Here is a 6,222-nt window from a genome sequence, read left to right as displayed (position 1 = left end):
TGTATTTTTGGATTTTTGACGTGTAAGCAACAGGCACTTTGAAGATGCTTAACTAACTGAACTATTGAATAAGCTAAACTGCTAAATCAAATATAAGTTTGGGGTTTTTTTTTTCCATTCTGAAGACTCTTTTTTTCTCTGACTAAGAAAACACTTTGCAAATACACCTATTCCACCAGCTGATGTTACTCAGTATCAACGTGTGAGCTGAACACAAGCAGGACACAAGAACAACCACAAAGCTATGGATGAGATGCAAAGAGTAAACTGATCTCAGTCACTTTGTGAAACCAGGGGATCTCCAAAAGAGCACCGGGACAGAGGAAATGCAAGCAGGAATGTGGGCACCATGGACATCCATCCTTGCTAAAAGTAAGAATCCCAAACCTGCCGCTTTGCCTGTATTTACTAGGGAATGGCACAGTAGTTTTCCACTGTGCTTTGATCCTTCTCACAGCAGGCCAAGAATCTCAAGCATGTTTTCTAGTATGTCCCTGAGTTTATCACAGGCCTGTCTTACTTAAACTCAAAATCTCTACTTGTCAAGCACACAAGACTGAGCAATCATTAGCATGATTAATATGGTTTTCTACATCCCAGCTGCAAAGTCACATGAGCATGTCTTACAATGCCTTCTCACCAATCTTCTGTTATATTCCTGCAATCATCATCCTGACTTTCTGGCAGATCTACTTTTTCTTCATGTAGTGGGTTTTTTTCATGAAGATGTTAGTATTATTGTCAGTAGTGTTCTGATTTGATAGGTGGTCTGCAGGGCCCAGTTCTTCACCCTTATAATACAGCTCACCCATTCACTTTAGCTCACACTGAATGCTCACAGACAGTCACGGCAAGCTGCATGGCTAGCTGTAGGGCACAACAGTATTTGTTTGCACTTATCTTTGGACCAGAAAGTTTCATGGGCTTCGCTTAAAGCACAAAGCTGAAAATAGCCCTGAAAAATCCAAGGCAGTTACTTGAAATCACTTTTAAAGACTAGGGATGTTTGTTTCTTGGCATCTTAAATTTATTTCTGTACTCAGTGTACAGCAAGGTAGAAGTGGTATTTTGTGATTGCCCTGGATTTGAAATACATTAATTTCAGATGATTGATAATTTTAGATCATATACAGAGGAATTCCCATTCTCTGAATTTAGTGCTCCTAACGTGCATTCCTTTGTCAGGAAACTATACCCCTTCCGTGACCACCTCAGGTATTAAACAATGAGCTGCTTGAGTTAAACCTCTCCCTCCATTGACATATTTAAGTACCTAGAAAAGAAATTAGTATCAGTGAGATTAATTTGTCTAGAGTAAATCATGTCAAACAAGCTCATTTCCAGCTCTGATTAGGATCCTGGTCCTGTGTATAGCAGAAAAGCAATAGATATCTTTGTTTTAGAAAGACAATGAGGTCTCACACAACTGTCTGTCTCACAGGCAAGACATAGAAAAACATGAATGGATGAGTAGAGAACTGAGTGTAAGCAGGACCCACAGATTATTTACCAGGAGTATGCAGTCAACTTGGCTGGACACATCAAGCAGAATTCTGCAGGAGTATCTCCAAAGCACTAATTTGATATTTTCATTAAATAATTTGGATGGCAGAACTTGCTTATCAAAACCTCTGTCTGGGAGGGGCAGGAAGTGTTGGAGGATAGGACTACGATCTCAATGAACTCAATGAAACTGAAATTACAGTCAGGGGAAAAACAGTGATACCAAGCACATGCTTTTGCTCTGCAGAATTACCAACACCACAGATATAGGTTGTGGAATTAGAGGTCTGATAACATCAATGTATAAACCTACTCAGCGGTTAGCACAGATCACAAACCAAACAGGAATCAGCCATGCCACACCACAGCAAAAAAAAAGGCAAATAGCACCGGGGGATATATAAAAAGGTGTTGGGAAATGGTTAAGTGAAAAAGGACATGATTCAATAGAAAAGCTTTGTGAGACACGTATTGTATAAATGGAAACTTTGTTAAACTCTGAGTGTGGATATGGACTAAAAGAACAAGAAGGCATGCAAGGAGGAATCTCTAAGAAGAAACTTCTGAAGGACAAGTGAATCTTTCCCAAAGGAACAGGATGGAGCACTGAGCCCAGCTGTAACTGTAATATACCTGCAAGAAGATAAACGAAACTCGAAGTAGCAATATAGTAATAATGAATTAACAAAGGACAATGAATCAATAATGAATTAACAAAAGACAATGAATCAATAAAGAGCAAATAGTTTTAAGTAACTAATCATGTATAAGTTGTAACAAAGCATAAAGCATAAAGCACAAAGCACAAAGCATCTTTTGAATGTTAGGGTATATAATCCGGGCTGATTTTGAATAAAGTCGAAGCTTGCTTTATCACTCATATTGAGTCGTCCGCTTGCTTCCCTCGCCCGTCGCAAAAAGGAATATTGTTTTGCCAGGCAAATGAAGTTATGCTTGGGGCTAGTAAGCTTTCCACTGGAGTATTGCATTCTGCTTTGGCTAGGACAGAGAATTAAGTATTATGGGGAAATATTGGAGGAATACAAGTGGTTTGTCCTAAAGAAGGGGAGACACAGTAGGAGGAGGGCTCAATATTTGTATTGTATTTCTAAGGGAAAAGGTAATAAACTCGTTTCACCCTCTGAAAAGGTTCAGTGGGCAACAGAGATCTTGGGTTAGATGTTAGAAACATCTTTCTCATGGCACAGATAAGAAAACAATAAGAGAGCTTGCTATGGGGTACAAAAGCTTTAGGGTTTGAGTTGTCAGATGCAGATTGGACAAATATCTATGAGTTATTATATCATATAATTGATTCTGCTTCTTGGGTGGAAGGAAGAAGACAATTCCCATCTCTATTTTTCTGATATTCCTGTTTGGAGCCAAAGGTCATAATTTAGACACCTGAGTTAGATGTCTAAATTATACATTGTCAATACTGGCTAATTATCATCCCAAGACCTTGCTTTCCAATCCTGTTTAATATGTCATTAGGAAAAAAATCTTAGTGATCAATAATTCCAGTCAGAAGCAGCTATAAAGAAGGCTGGCACCATGCTATCCAAACTTTATTTGCTCAAATCTATGTTTTCCCAAGTCCTAGCTTCTTTCAAGCACATATTGCCATCTCTGCTTATGTCTAAACAGCTTATGATCTAGAGACCTGTCTCTTGGACATTAGGATGACTCAGTTCATATAACAAAGGCTAAACTGGAACACCCATTTAACTTACTGCAGAAAGGCTGCTAGATGGAAAGGGAAAAGGATAGCTCACACAAGTATACTATTCAGCAAATGCTAAAACTCAGGTTCTGAGCAGCCTTAGATATTTGACCTCTGTAGATGGCCTGTAATTAAGAGTCTAATCCTTTAAACACACTTAACTTAAAGTTAATAGGATTAGTCACATGCCTGAAGTGTGCATGGCTGAGGCAAAAAAAGTGTTGCTGATTACAGCTGACTAAAAACTTGCAATAAAGACACTCTCTGGTGGAATACTGTCTTGCATTTTCAAAGTCTTTTCTATTGAGACCTAGTCCCAAGAAATTTCCTACTGTGAAAATACTTAATAGAAATAAAACTTAACCAAGATGCACACAAAAAGAATAAATCAATCTGAACTTTTTCAGAGGCAGAAACTACAAATTCTTGGGAGATACGAGTTAGTTTGGATTTCTGAAAGATGTACATTTAAATTCACTGACTTTTACATTTCTTTCAAAGCAAGTTTGAGATTAAAGATGCACAGAATCAGGTAGTTCAGAAAGTTACAAAAAGAGGAAGAAACATTTTATATCTTGCTTTTTTGTTTAGTTGGATTTTTTTTTTTGTTTGGGGGCTTGTGTTTTTTTTTTAATTAAAATATCAGATTGGCTGAAAAGCACAAAAGTTTTCCCTTCTCTTGTTGCTAACAGACGAGCTGTATTTGGGAATCCTGGCAAGCTTAGTCTGGATCAATTCATCACATTATAAACTTATGTAAAGTTTATCAACAGTGAACGCAATTTTGGAAGTGGTGTAAGACACAGGGAGGACAGAGAGGTTCCCACACGTGACATGGTAACAGAATCAAGACTGACATATTGCATTTCTTTTGCACATCTGCCAGAAAAAGAAACTGGATGACATCAAGGCATTGCACTGACTTGTAACACATACTAGATCTGGGTTTAAATGGCATGACTGCCATCTGGAAATCCTCCCATAGCTCAGTGCCACTTGCTACTGCCCTATAAAATGGCTGCAGCATACATTTCCATAGTGCTGTTATTTCTCGCATTGGCCCTCACACAGAAGTAAATCCCCCTGCTGAATGACGTTTGATACCACAGTATTGTCATATATAGGAAAAAGTAATGACTGTGGTTAAAGGTTTCAAAAAGTGGTATACAACAAACAACTGCCACGCATCCCCTGATCTCCTGGCGGGCGATTTTCTCCACTCATCTGCAGGACTGTAGTCAGCAGAAGAAGGACTGCATTTAGCCAAGTATCTCTGCCAACTCTAACACAAAGTAAGCAGAGATAAAAGCCAAAGAGCAACAATCATTGCTCTGTCAATACTGCTGTTGTTACACAGGAATCTGAGTCACACCAAAAGGCCTTTCAAAGAAGGGAGTAGTGGAGATACAAGAAATTCAAGACAGAGCAGGGAAATCCTGATTAAAGAGACACCACACAGCGATGGGGTGGCGAATAAGACTAACCATCATCATCTCCTTTTGACAGTACCATAGTGGGCAACAGAATGCCAAAATCAAGAGAAAAAACGGTGAACCACTCACTGCCTGTGAGAAGGAGCTAACTAGAAAGTCTTAAAATTAAAAAACACTTAAAATGAAAGGTTAAAGAAGGTAATAATACAAAATGCATGGAAACCAGAAGGCGTGATCTATGTCTGAGTTCAGAAGTAAGAAGTCATTGCAGTGTCTTATGGAGATAAAAATGAAAGGGGAACAGAGAAAAAGATTAAGTTCTTGGAGGACAAGGGGTGGAACCAGGACTGTAGCCCAAAAGAAAGCAGTGGGAGATTAGGAGGAGTGTTTACTCTGCACAGAGCAGTGCCAGGGAGAGATACCAGAGCAACCATCACAAAAACAACTTCAGATCTGCTGTAGCTCAGGAACTACAAAAGCACTGCAAGTTAACTGGTGCAGTGCCTCACTCAACTAAATTGTCCTGTTCCTTCTCTCAATTAGGGCCACGCTGGGCATCTTTACATCAGGTTTCAACATGACTTACAGCTACACCAGAAACAAATTTCAGATATGGAAAAAATGGAGGGCAGTAAAGAGGCAGAGAAACTGGAAAACGCAGGAACCTGAAGGAACTGCAATTGAAGAATGGTCAGGTTAACAGCAAAGTTAAAGAAGAAATTATGCCCAAAAAGGCTAAAATTAAGAAGAAAACCCCAAGCTTCCTTTCAGTGGCCAGGTTTCTATGAACAGCAATGTTGCATACAGGAATTTTTGTCAGATGGATGCCAGGTAATAGCAACAGCAAAAGAGCTGACAAGGCATCCAAGGAAAGAGTTCATTCATCTGCACAATTTTCCAGGTTGTCATAGACTTGGAGAACTATTTGAATACAGACACACACAGAGTAATTTCATTGGCCACTCCAAAGGCCAGTGTTGCTCCTGGGAGTTTTTTTTATGAGGTGGTATTCACAGGGCCAGGAGCGCACTGCTACTGTAACTGCAACCTCTCTAGGAGTTACACATTGAATTTCAAACCCTCATAAGGGAAGAAAGATCGCTGCAGACACTCGATACATATTTCTGTTTCGTTACAGGTTTCTTCCGCCGTTCCCGAGCAGCTGAGCCGGCCTGGCCCTTTGGCCCCGTCCCCTCCGCCACTGAGCTGACACTGCTCTTTGACTCTGTCCCCTGCCACTGAGCTGACCTGGCCCTTTGACCCCGTCCCCTCCACCGCTGAGCTGACCCGGCCCTTTGGCCCTGTCCCCCTGCCGCTGTGCAGAACCGGCCCTTTGGCCCCCTCGGCTGAGCCCCGAACAGCCGCCCCGAGCCCCAAAGCAGCTGTTCCCTCCATCCCCAGACGTCTCCGCAGCCGGAACAGCGAGAACGGGGGGGGCGGGGCCGCGCACCGGCCGCTGCGGGCGGGGGGGCGTGGAGGCCTAATCCTTTATTAGCCCCGGCCCGCAGCAGGCGCAGCCCCGCCGTTCCCGCGGGGCTCCCAGAGCATCGGCCTCGCCGTCCA

The sequence above is a fragment of the Cuculus canorus genome, chromosome 5, assembly GCF_017976375.1.
Source record: "Cuculus canorus isolate bCucCan1 chromosome 5, bCucCan1.pri, whole genome shotgun sequence".
Taxonomy (NCBI): Eukaryota; Metazoa; Chordata; class Aves; order Cuculiformes; family Cuculidae; genus Cuculus; species Cuculus canorus.
The sequence above is the reverse complement of the archived record's forward strand: the minus strand, read 5'-3'. Positions refer to the sequence as shown.